Here is a 13,805-nt window from a genome sequence, read left to right as displayed (position 1 = left end):
ATATTACTTGAAACCTCCCAAGATATTATTATTTTATCTCTGTTCCAGATGGTCTTTATTTCTACTCCGCGTGGTATTCTAGGTTGGCAGTTATTTTCCTTGAACACTTAGGAGATAACAGCTCATCTTCTGGCTCTTGTTTGTGGTGAGGAGTCAGCTGGCAGCCCAAGGTTGTCTCCGTGTAGGCCCGCAGGCTTCCTCCTGCTCTTTGTACAGATTTTCTCTTCGGTTTTTCCAGTTCCACTATGACATGTCTAGGTGTAAGTTTCTTCTTCTTTCTTCTCTTTGGGGTTTGTAGGGCTCCTGGAATCTGTGGATCGGTGTCTGTTGTGCATCTTCGGAAATTCCCAGCCTGTATCTTTTCTGCCCAATTCTCTTTGTTTTCCTGAATATTAGACTTTCTCACTGTAGTCTGTCTTTTACTTTCTCTTTCTTTATTTTTCATATTTTTGCCCTTCCCTACTTCATTCTGCCAACTGGTAGGAAAAGGAAATAGTGTTTTATTCACTCAGCATTTGGTCTTTTAGGTCCTGCATTGTGCCGGGCACTGTCCTAGGTTGTTGGGACACTTCAGTGAACAAAAGAGACAAAGATCCTTGTCTTTGTGCGTTACCATTAAATAATAAACAATTGTCTGTTAATCGCATTTAGTTATTAATATTTCTTTATTTTAATTAATTAATTTAATGCTATAACGTGCTAGAAGGTGGTAGGTGCTCTTGTAAAAAGGAAAAGTAGGGGCACCTGTGTGGCTCAATCCAACTCTTGACTTGGGCTCAGGTCATGGTCTCACGGTTTCTGGGATTGAGCCCTGCCTCGTGCTCCACACTGAGAGCAGGGAGCCTGCTTTGGGATTCTCTCTCTCCTTCTCCCTGCCCCTACGCTGCTTGCATGTGCACACTTACACGCCTGCACCCTCTCTCAAAATTAATAAGTAAACTTAGAAAAAAGATAGCAAAATTATCATGGAAAAAAGGAAAAGTAGAGCTGCTTTGGGAAGAGGGGCCATTTTGGGGGGGAAGGTTCGAGCCAGTTAGGATAGAGTCATGAGGAAGTACCATCTGAATGAGGACTTAAAGGTATTAACTAAATGAGTATCTGGAATTTTCCAGAAAGAAGGAGTGTGTCTGGAAAGTTCGGGGACCATCAGAGAGGCCAAGTGTGGCTGACGTGACATGAGCAAGGGGAGAAGGAGCAGGAGGTGAGAGATGACAGGCTTCGTAGAGCCTTCCAGGGAATTTGGCTTTTACCCCTTGATTGAGCAGAGGTTAGTGTGCTCTGATTTGCACATCAGAGAGACCCCTCTGGCTCTTGGGTGAGACTGGACTGTATAAACAGGGAGACTTGTTAAGGAGTTTGGCTCTAGCCTAGCAGAGAGAAGATGGTTGCTCAGAGTATAGTGGCACTGGTGGGCGTGTTGACAGGTGATTTGGATTTAGAGGAAAAAGGCATCTCTTCCTACTGCTGGGATGCACTAGGAGAGCAAAGAAATTTGATAGTGTAGAGGAGAGAGAGGGAAATTGCTGGAACATTGTCCTTGAGTGCAGGAAGGGGTTGTGTAGGGTCTAGTCACAGGAGGAGGGATTGGTTTTAGATGGGATGTGGATTGTTTCCTGTAGAGCATTTGGGTACAGACAGACGCTTGTTGGTGTATATACACAGGCTTGGAAGTTGTGATAGTCCTATCCAGTTGCTTCAGTTTTCTCACAGGAGGAGGACAAGAGATCATCCACCGAGAAAAAAGGTGAGGAGAGATTATTGGGCATTTGGGACAAGGAGGGTAGATGTGAACTTCACGAAGGGGTGGATGGACTGGGAACTTTGGTATGAGATTGCCACTTTCATTTAGGGCGGACTTGCCGTTAGTGGTCATGGGTTTAAAGGAGGACCAGTGGACTGTTCAGCTCTCTGAGTGCAGGTACCCACCGGGGAATTAGTTGGTTGGATCTAACCAGGTCGTTATCTTTGTCAAATGGATGTGACCAAGTGGTAGAGGGCCCAGGGAGTTAAGGAAGGGAACTCAGTGACAGACCCGGGAGGACTGTGAAGCAGCATGGCTTTGAGGGCCACCCCAAGGTGGTGGTCTGAGGGGGTTGTTCTGGAAAAATGGGAGGTGGTGAGCTGAGGGTGGGATGCATGATGTTGACTGTATGGAGAGATTACTGGTCTTTGGGTTAACAAAATGGCGTTTCAGAGATTTAGCATGCTGCGTCTTGAAAATCCTTAGCTTACGTTGAAAAGTCCAAGCACTTGCATATTGTTGGAATAAATGTACACTTCCCTCCTTGTTCCCTGTTTCTCTTCCTGTTGTTTGGGGTTCAGAAGGAAGTGGTACAGGACTTTATTTCTGGAATTCAAGGAGCGATCTCAGGCCTGGGTGGTTCTGATCATGCTTCTGGTCTTCGTTATCATGATGAGAGTGTATTCAGTCGAAGTCAACAAATATTTGTTGAGGGTCTGCCATGTGCTAAACTTTCTTGTAGGCACTCAAGATAGAGTTGGGAGAAGAATGGATCAACATCCTTGCCCACGTATGTTTACAGGAACAAACAATGAATTAGGGAAGTGAGAAGGGAAATGAGCCAGGGGAGAGTGGTGGTGGTGGGGGGTGGGGGAAGGGTTGGGGAGTGGCTAGGAATATCTCACTGAGAAGATGACAGTGAAGAAGGACCTCAAGTCCAAGGTCACGTGTATGCTCAGAGTAAAGGTGAGTCCCCATGGAAGCAAATAGCACAAGTTGGTACCAAGTCCTTATGAAAACAAAGCTGATGCTAATGCTAAAGACCAGGAATCTTGTTTTTGGTTAATATTAAGAAATAGAATGATCCAATAGGATCTACGTATGTGTCAATATGTATCTATGAGACTGTGGAAATGGGCAGTTCATTAACAGTTATATTTGACTTTCTTGGGGATAGGGTAGGCTGTCTGGTGAGTGTTCCTTCAGGAGGTTGCTGACCTCAGACCCAGCCAACCTGACTAATTTTTGCCCAATGGGAAGTTCTGTGGGCAAAAGTTTACAGTTGTTCTTTAAGGGGCTGAGTTCCATCTGTGGCCAGAAAAAAGAACAAAGGCACTCAGGGTCCAGGGCTTTGGCAGGAGCCAGAAGTCTGAATCATACGCCCACCTCTAAGAAAGGTGTGGGCCTTCGTTGGAGCTAGAAAAGTGGAAGTTGGAGATGGCTTGTCTTGGTCATGGCTAGCCCTCAGGCCAGCCCTCAGCAAGGATTCTGTCATTGCCACCCAATGTGGAGGAAATCCTGTTTCTCAGAAACCAGATGGCTGGGAGGGGAAGGCTGAGCCTTGGTGTTTCAGGTGATCTGGTGAAGTCTGTCCACCTGCTTGTGTGAGCCTACCCCACACCAAATGGCCGGTGTGTGTCACTCTCGGTGCCTGCATCGGGGACACTGTGTCATCCTGTGAGTCACCTGCTATGTTTTACTGGGAAGTCTGGGAGAGCGGGAGCAAAAATTCTGTTCCTTATGGTTTGTTTTTTTTTTTTTTTTTTTTTTATCGTGAACCACCACTGTGAATGGTGGAGTATAAAATAACCACCTAATGGTCAATTATCTCACTCCAGACCTTGAACTTGCCTTTTGCAGGGGAACTTGGTTCTGCAAGAGGGTCCGGTGAATCCATTTATGAGATTCCTACACATACCTTGTGCATATTCTTTGTTGCCCAGTTTCACTTGCTTCTCTTAGATACCTTGTTCGTCACGGAGTGACGGTTACCTGCCAGGAGCTTCGTGGCAAGCCCCGAAGTATGTCGCTGGCCTGCTACATTTGGTCTTGAGAAGGGCGTGAGGTACCCCGTGAGCAAGCTCAGGCTTTGAGAGTCAGGTTCGGCTCTCTGACGTTGCAAGCCCAGCATGTGTGACTGCTAAAGATGATGGCGATAATGAAAACACACGCAAGGTGACAAGAAATAGGCCAGATGTAGCAGTCAAATGAGGGACAGCTACCGTCCCCGCCTCAGAGAGACCAGGTTGGAATTTCAGACCTGACTCCTGCGTGCCAGGCGGCTTTGTGCAGTTCACTTAACCTTTCTGTGCCTCAGTCTCTCTGTGAAATGGGTCTAGTGTCTATGCTTTGTTGGCATGAGGACCGGGTACAAAAATGGATGAGCAGCCTCCCCCTCCCCCCACCAGCCCTGTGGTTTTCACGAAGTGCTCAGGAAACGTGATTCACTCTTGAGTAGCGTCACGAGCGAAATACTATTATAACCCACTTGAGAGATGAGAGGCTGAGGCTTTCCAAGGGTTAGGTGATGGGCTTATGACTAGAAAAGGAATTCCTGGCCATTTTGGGTCCGTCAGATGTGCAAAATGTGGTTGCCCAGATGTGTGCCATTTCATGTATTCAATTGGTCACTTGAGTTTGATTTATTTCTCTCACTCTGATGGTGCCGGACTTCGGTCCACCCCTTGTAGGTTTCTTGATCTGCTTTGAAATTAGGATGGGAACAGGTTGGGGGAAGCCGATGTAGGGTCAGGAGTGTTGCCTACAGGTGTGACTGTGATGCCTGCCCTGCGTGCTGTGAAAGCTTTGCATGTGAAGAGGTATTCCTTGTTTTACCTTTGTAATTGCAAAAGCCTGAATTTCGTCGTTATAATTGTAACAGCCTGAATTTCGTCGGTTAGACAATTCTATTTAATCTCTTACAATCAGAGAAAATCTGCTCTTTTAGTTATGAGATTAAGATCATGGTAAAGTGACAGGGAGAACAGGTACATTTTAAAGCTGGTTAATGTGCTTAGATTAACGTTTTGATTCCTTTTGGTTTTTGAGCAGCAATGTCTTGAAAAGCTACGTGGTCCTGAGCCAATAGATTGAAAATGATGTGGGGTTTCTTTTCTTTCTTTTTTTTTGGGGGGGGGGTCTTTAAAAAAAAGTTACGGTAAAATCTACGTAACATAAAATTTGCCATTTTGACCATTGTTACACGTACTGTTCCGTGGCATTGATTACATTCAAAGTATTCTACCATGATCACCACTATCTATGTCCCAAACTCTTTCGTGGCTGAAACAGTAATGCTCCAACCATTATGCTGTGATTCCCATGCCCCCTGTCCCCCTCCGCTCCCCCCCCCCCCCCGCCCCGGCATTTGGTAACCCGGAGTCTTCCTTTCGGAGAATTTGAATTGGCCGATTTGTAGATATTTCATATCAGCGGAATTATGCAAAGCGTTGTTTTGCTTTGAATCTTTTCAAGATTCATCCTTTTGGATCCTGTTCTGAGCTTCATTCCTTTTGATGGCCGTGTATTCATCTGTCGTATGGATGGGCCCCCTTTTGTTCATCTGTTCATCTGCGGATGGACACCTGGGCTGTTTACACGTTTTGCCAACCGTGCAGAGGGCTACAGGTGCACGTTCTGGTGCAGGCGAAAGGATGCTGTTGTTCAGTATCCGTTGTAGTATCTGTAGAGACAGGTTTTAATTTCTTGGGCAGAAATCGGAGGAGGCCTTGTCTTTGGCCTGGATGCCCACATGACCCCTTGGGCATGTACGTACGAATCCGTCCTGCGTCTCCGCCAGCCTTACCTGCAGTCTCGCCAAGCCTAGCACTGTAATTTGTTTGGGAGGATGCTGGCTGCTGCTGAATCAGGCTGCCTTCAGCCGTCCCGGCTTGACTGCGTCCTTCCGTCCCAGGTCTCTGAGCCTCTTGTTGGCCATCTGGGGCTGAGCCAAGCAGTGTCTCAGGCATCCGGTTATTATGGTTTGCTTATTACTTTTCGATGGGCTCAATTTCTATCATTCTTTATTTATATGTGCCTTTTGTACTGTGTTGGGGCCAAAATTATATATGCACAGACTGCATTTAATGTTTATTTGATGGATTTTTTTTTTTTTTTTTTTTTTTAAGGAGGGAATAATGGAGTGGGCAGGACATACAGCAGATTTGTTTCAGTAGATCTGGGTTCTAGACTGGATCTGCCATTATTTTATTATGTGAGCCTGAGTGAGTCACTTAACCCTTCTGACCTCAAATGGATGAATAATCAGAAGCCCTTCCTCACTCCTATGTATTTGGGTCTGCGCCTCTGTGTTGCCCACCCCGTTCACTTGATATTCTAAGATATACGCTTATTGTATTTTCTGATTGAAAATAATCTTTGCATGTTGGAGTTTTGTTTACGTTAGGGAAAATGCCACCAAGTACTCATAAGGTCCATAAAATCAAATATCTATGTTCTTAGAAAGGAAAGCAAGACAAGTGGATTCTCATTTGCATGTTTTCTCTGACTTTAGAAGTCACCTAATTTTAGGGGCGCCTTGTGGCTCAGTCGGTTGAGCGTCCGACTTCAGCTCAGGTCATGATCTCACAGCTTGTGAATTCAAGCCCTGCGTCAGGCTCTGTGCTGATAGCTCAGAGCCTGGAGCCTGCTTTGGATTCCATGTCTCCCTCTGTCTCTGCCCCTCACCTGCTCGAGCTCTGTCTCTCTCTCTCTCTCTCAAAAATAAATACACATTAAAAATTAAATAGAAAATTTAAAAAGTTAAAAAAAAAGTCACCTAATTTTCACTGATTATGGGCCCATCCTGAGCAGAGGACTGTGTAAGATGTCAGGTGCTAGAAACACATCCATGGGCATGGTCCTTTTTACGTCACCATCGCACCCATGTGCTGTGTGTGTCCATACTATCTATCTCACCTTGTTCCTACCTACCCTTCCTCCAAAAGGTTTTGGCCCATGAACTATGAAAGGATAATTACCAATGTTTTAATATAAAATAAAAATCAAAATCATCAACAATAAAAACGAGTACTTTTTTTTTTTTTAATGTTTTATCTTATTTTTGAGGGATAGTGACAGAGCATGAGTGGGAGGAGGGGCAGAGACGGAGATAAAGAATCCGAAGCAGGCTCCAGGTCTCATGCTGTCAGCACAGAGCCCGACATGGGGCTCGAACCCACAAACTGTGAGATCATGACCTGAGCCGAAGTCAGACGCTCAACCGACTGAGCCACCCAAGAGCCCCCAAAACAAGTCCTCTTAATGTTGGTTATCTTTGGTGAGCTCCAAGGGCCTCTGTGTCTCGCTGTGGCAATCCTCATGAGGGGGCTTGCTGCTTCCCCACAACAGGGACTCGAGCAAGGGGTCACGGGGTCTCTCTGAGGCCCCGGGGTGTTGGAAGGGCCCCCACTCTCTCACCAGGTGCATAACCAGTATCTGAACTATACTTCTATCCGTGACCCAAATAGCAATACAAAAACCTCAAAAACATTTAAAACACTAACATGGTTGCTTATTTCCTGACTGCAAATTGTATTTGTACATTTAGTGCCTCTTAAGGAAAGCTCTGGGCATGTGCCCCACGCAAAGCCTGTTTATCCACACAACCCGATGGGTTGTCCTTAGGCGTCGATTTCAACTTCCCATTTTACCGAAAGGGAAGCCACATGGCTTGGCTCTGCTTGTTGGAGGAGGCCTGGACTTGAACAACGCCCTCTCATTACACACCCTGGCTTCTCCCTTGACCAAACGAGGCCTCCTCAGTGGGACTGCTCCCTGAACGGCCCCTGGGAACACTCCCTCGGGGCTACATTGAGGATTGTAAGGCGATCTCGGCTGCACATTCTTTGGAGAGAAGGCAGGACTGAAATTAGAACTTGACTTCTTATCTTCTTACATGAGTTTATTCAGCACGATCTCGCTGTTAGTGCCAATAATAATTATTATTGTTTATTGCTGCCGAGCAGAGAGGTGTCTGAAAGAGCCCACGCCAGGGAAAACCCAGATGCTCTCGCCCCCACGAACCACACGTACCTCTTGTGCAAGGCTCACAGGGCCTTTGGCACCAACAGCCTCGCTGTGTGTGTGGGCAGGACAGCATCTGGCCCCATATGGTTTATTGCTATTCAGTGCTAGAGGTTCATGGACTTTTCCTTTGCCTTCTTTGTTACCTTTATCCTTGGATTGCACTTCCTCCCTTTTCCCCTCTCCCCTCCAGTTACAAGCCTGGCTTCAGTCATAAGTGCGTGAGCCACCGGTGAGTCCTGAGACTCTTGACTTTGGCGTGTGGGACAAATGTTGTTGGGCAAGGCGTTGTCATTTGGGGCCATGAAAGCAATGGGAGTTTTACAATCCTGGAAACACACAACTGGAAGATAGAACTAGGAGGCCAGAGAATATTAATTGGGATATTGCCATTTAATAGTTGGAGAAAATCAAAGCCTCTGGATTGTAAGGAACTTGCTACCCATTCAGTCCCTGAAGTGTATTCTGGATCCAGGTGGCATTTAAAGGCTGGTGAGATTTTCTTGGTGTGTTTCTGATTTTATATTTTTCAGGATTACTCTGCTTATTTGTTAGGCATTTGGTTTTCAGATGGAGAAAACCGTATTCAAAGTCACTAAGGTTGGTGTAAGATTTAAGTTGTAAAACATTTTTGTATCAAATCAAAAAAATTGTTTTTTAAATTTTTTTAACGTTTATTTATTTTTGAGACAGAGAGAGACGGAGCATGAACGGGGGAGGGGCAGAGAGAGAGGGAGACACAGAATCCGAAACAGGCTCCAGGCTCTGAGCTGTCAGCGCAGAGCCCGATGCGGGGCTCGAACTCATGGACCACGAGATCATGATCTGAGCCGAAGTCGGCCACTTAACCAACTGAGCCATCCAGGTGCCCCTCAAATCAAAAATTTTTAAAGTCTATTTAATTTGAGACAGAGAGAGAGGGAGAGAGAGAGAGAGAGCATGAGCAGAGGAGGGGCAGAGAGAGAGAGAGGGAGAGAGAGAGAGAGAGAGAGAGGGAATCCCAAGAAGACTCTGCACTTTCAGCGCACAGCCCGATGTGGGGTTTGAACTCACAAACTGTGAGATCATGACCTGAGCTGAAATCAAGAGTCAGATGCTTGATCGACTGAGCCACCCGGGTGTCCCTGTATCCAATCAAATGTAATGAGGGTCTGCACTTGAAGACATTGTCTGAAAGGAAGGGCCTCGGTTTGTCTCTCAGAGAGAAGGAAGGCCTCATCCGGGGCTGAGTCAAGGGTTTTCAAACATGTCCATGTTCCTGGTGATCCTCACACCGTCCGGCACAAGAGTGGGTTGGATGGATCCATATTTAGACTTCTAATCGGTTTCAAATAGAAAAAAATTGATCTTGGCAATCCGTTGGTAGCTAGCCACAAAATGTATTCATGGAGAAGCTTCTCAATTTCCAGAGCGATGCTGGATAATCCAGGGGATCTGGATTTGGGTCTGCAGTCATCGCGGGGGGTCATCTGCTTGGGTTCAGATCATCTGTGTTCGTCGGCACCCCTGGTGGACTTCCCCTAACTTGAGGAGGAGAATGCTCTTTTTCTCCAGCTGTTCTGCGGGCTTGCTGTTGCTAGGCGACAGCAGGTTGATGTGGACAGTTGTGGACGTGTTCCTGGGAGCCTACCACAGCTGTCTGCGCTTGCCGGGGTAGGTGCTGGGGTAGGTGCAGGTAAGAACCATTGCCGGAGCTGGCATCGAATTCTTGGACCTTGTCGGCTCTGCTGATTGCAACGCTTTTTCGGTTAAGTTGCCCTGGTGTTTGATCACGTTGGTTCCGAAGATCCTTGAACTGAAATCCAGAAGAGTCTTGCTTAAGGAGGGCATTTGTGGGGGCGCCTGGGTGGCTCAGTCGGTTAACTGACTTCGGTTCAGGTGATGATCTCACAGTTCATGAGTTTGAGCCCCGCATCAGGCTCTGTGCTGACAGCTCAGAGCCTGGAGCCTGCTTCCGATTCTGTGTGTGTCTCTCTCTCTCTGCCCCTCGCCCGCTCACGCTCTGGTCTCTCTCAAAAAGCAAGTAAACATTAAAAAAACGTTTTTTTTTTTATTTAATAAAAAAGGAAGGCATTTGTGTCATTGAGGACACAGTTTGAAAGGAATTTTAAAAGTCGGCTATGGGAGGTCAAATTTAGAAAACAGCACGATAAAGACTGAATTAAAATCTATGGGGAAATTAACTTAAATAAACTCCGCATCGTTTTTTGCTTCTGGGCGTAAATTCAGCTGACAAAGGGAAAGAGAGATGTTTGGCCCTTTGTGAGTTTCCTCCCCCACCTACCAAATGTTGTTGCCCAACATGTATTTATTTATTCGTTATATGACCTTCTTATATCTGTGTAGCTGGCTCTTGTGCAAATATCCATGAACAGTACAAATGCCTCATAATGGTGTCATGACTTACAGTTTTTCAAAATAGTTTTACATAAATCTTCTTATTTGTGGTAATGGTTGATTATTTTTGTGCCTTCTATCACTTAACACTGTCCCCAGGTTTATCCTGATCTTGGGAAATTGTTAAAAACAAAAGTTGACTGTGCTCCCTCTACTGGTTGCATTTCTTTGGAACAGAAACACCGTACATTCATGATTAGGTTCATTGCTTTTGGTGGGACTCGTAACCGTGCTCACATTCTCATTTCCTTCTCCTTTCCTTGGTTTTCAGAAACAAGACCAGGGGCGACTGGGCGGCTCGGTCGGTTGAGTGTTCGACTTCTGCTCAGGCCACCATCTTGCGGTTTGTACGTTCCAGTCCCGTGTCGGGCTCTGTGCTGACAGCTCGGAGCCTGGAGCCTGCTTCGGATTCTGGGTCTCCCTCTCCCTTAGCCCCTCCCCCACTTGCACTCGGTCTCTCTGAGTCTCTCTGTGTCTCTCAAAAATAAATAAACGTTGAAAAAAAAAAAAAGCAGCAGCAAGACCAGTGGCTTTTAGAACCGCAGGTTAAGAAGCTGATAATATAATGAGGGATAGGGTGTCCTTACCGCCCATTTGTACAGGGGTGTGTGGAGAGGGCCACTACTTGGCACCCTTCCTTCCTTTAATGCCAAGAGCAGCCCTGCCTGGGGCTGGTGGCCGCTGCCCGAGGACCTCTTGGGTTCTGATGTTGGTGGGCTTTCACCTGTGTCGGGTCTTGTGCAACCTCCCAGCCCCTGAATGAAATCAGCAGGATTTTTTAATTTTTTATTTTTTTAATGTTTATTTATTTTTGAGAGACAGATCATGAGTGGGAGAGGGGCAGAGAGAGAGAGAGACAGACACAGAATCTGAAGCAGACTCCAGGTTCTGAGCCGTCAGCAGAGAGCCCAATGTGGGGCTCAGACTCACGAACCATGATATCATAACCTGAGCCGAAGTTGGATGATTAACCCCAGGCGCCCCTCCAATTTTTTTTTTTTTTTAATGTTCATTTTTGAGAGAGAGAGAGAGACTACAAGCCGGGGAGGGGCAGAGAGAGAGAGGGGGACAGAGGATCCAAAGCACGTTCCGTGCTGACAGCAGCAAGCCCAATGTGGGGCTCGAACTCACAAACCCCGAGATCATGACCTGAGCTGAAGTCGGACGCTCAACCCACCGAGCCACCCAGGCGCCCTGAAACCAGCAGGTTGTATGTGTGCTCACAGGTAGTTCAGACTCTTGAACCCAGGGTGCCCTGAAGATTCCTCCAGAAGTGACTATAGGAGAGTCTTTACTTTTAGGCCTGAGAGATGGGCAATGAGGTGAAGACTGATTCAGTTCTATGCAACATGCACTTATCACATATATACCGTGTGTTAGGCTGCAAGGGCATTCGAGAGGAGCCAACCCACTGTTCTGTGTCCCCTTTTGAGAAACGCTGAGCAACAAGGGCAAGGCTCTTCTCCCTCCCCAAGCAGAAATTAAGTAATATCAGAAAGAGGGGCGCCTGGGTGGCTCAGTCGGTTAAGCATCTGACTCTTGGTTTCGGCTCAGGTCACGATCTCATGGTTTGTGAGTTTGGCCCCGTTGGCCTTTGTGCTGAGTGTGGAGCCTGCTTGGGATTCTCTCTCTGTCTCTGTCTCTCTCTGTCTCTCTCTCTCTCTCCCCCTTTTCCCCCACTTGTGCTTTCTCTCTCAAAATAAATAAGTAAACTTAAAAAATAATATAAGAAAGAAGAAAAAAAAAGGCGTATATAGCATTCTAGAGTTAAAGGAAACGCTTCTTAGGTAATGATGAGACCAGAAAACCTGTAGAAAAGATATCTTCACTTTGTAGGTCCTTCACCCTAACTGGTAGACAGTGGTGGTGCTTGTATTCTTTTTCCTGTAAGCGGATTTGTAACTTTTCTTTTCGATAAGCTGTAATGAGATTAAACATCCTTCCTGTTCTCAATGGAGCGTCTCCAGCTAAAGATTGTCAGTGGAGAAATGGCTGGTGACTGTGATAAGCCTGCTTTGTCTGTGTATCTTTCATATCTCTTTCAGCAAGGTATCATGCCTCCTCCCCCCAGATGTGCTCTCTGTGATTCTAAAGCTGATACCCAAGCCTGACGTCATCTTCCTCCCCACCCCCATGATAATTTCCATCCACGTTTGACACAGGTCCTTAACTTAGTGAGTGCCTGGGCCTCCAGCTGTGTTCCGTATCCCTGAATGCTTTACTGCTTCTGACTCCCTTGCCCACCGTCTTCTGGTCCCACGCAGATGGTCCAGCCCTCAAATGCTGCCCAGTGGAAGAGGAGAAGAAATGCTAGTCTATATTCTTCTAAGTCCCTGGAGAGTCTCATCATAATGTTGATGATCATATACGGAATGAATAAATTCAGTGACTGTTGATGGTGAAATCTGTCTCCCAGGGCTTCTCAGTAGCCAACAGTATTGGCATTTGGGGCTGGATGATTCTTTGTCATTTGTCATTTATCATTTGGGAGGCTTTCCTGAACAGCATCCTTGTCTTCTGCCTGCTAGATGCCAGTAGCTCCCCCAAGGTGTCGCAACCGAAAATTGTCCCCACTGTTGTTGAGTGTTCCCACGGGGGGCAGAGTCCACTGATTTTCCCAGCAAGGGACCAGCGCTGATTCCAAGCACCCCCTCTGTTCATTTTGTTCTTTCACGATTCTTCATGGGCATTCTTTTGTTTATTTACTTCATTCATGGAACAAATAGTTATTCACTTTTCTACTTATGCCAGCTTCTTATGCCATCTATGTAGGGAAATATAAGGATGAACTAGGTTTCTTCTTCTTCTTCATCTTCATGTATATGAGTCAATTTAAAAAAAATTTTTTTTTCAACGTTAATTATTTATTTTTGGGACAGAGAGAGACAGAGCATGAACGGGGGAGGGGCAGGGAGAGAGGGAGACACAGAATCGGAAACAGGCTCCAGGCTCCGAGCCATCAGCCCAGAGCCTGACGCGGGGCTCGAACTCACGGACCGTGAGATCGTGACCTGGCTGAAGTCGGACGCTTAACCGACTGCGCCACCCAGGCGCCCCTGTATGAGTCAATTTTGATGTATCATGGTTTACATTCTTTTGACTTTTATCATTATTATCTCGAAAGTTCCCTTCTCTGAATGTCATTCCCAACCTATAGCCCTGGCCGGCGTTTGAGTAATTAGGACTTCTTTAATGAATGTTTTTTTATTTCTGTAGCCTGGGTCTTTGAGGGATGCCCCTTGCAGCCTGGGTCAGTATTCTTGGCTCTGACACAGCTATTAACCTTGTAAAATGATAATGTTCTATTAATCTATCAATTTCACCCATGAATGCTTCACCTGTTACAGATATGGCCTCCACTTGTCATTCTAGATCTCCTATTTTCTTGTATTGTGATTCCTTTCATTCTCTTTAACCAGCCACCTGAGGCTTCATTTAATGTGTGCGGTCATTTTTAGTTTTATTCCATGAAACTTCTGTTTCAGAAGCGAGGTCAGGCCTAGCAAAGGGATGATCGTTGGACTGCTTTTGGGTGGACTTTTAAGTTAGCGCGTATCGTTTAGAGTGCTCAGGAACCGTGGTCTAAATATTGCTGGTGGGAAACCAAATTTATGGCATTTTTCTGGGGGGAGGGAAAGTGGGA

Source organism: Lynx rufus, unplaced genomic scaffold, assembly GCF_022079265.1.
Source record: "Lynx rufus isolate CCGP_SWC_20201006 ecotype Redwood Valley unplaced genomic scaffold, mLynRuf1.p SCAF_5, whole genome shotgun sequence".
NCBI lineage: Eukaryota > Metazoa > Chordata > Mammalia > Carnivora > Felidae > Lynx > Lynx rufus.
Note: the sequence above shows the minus strand (reverse complement) of the source record.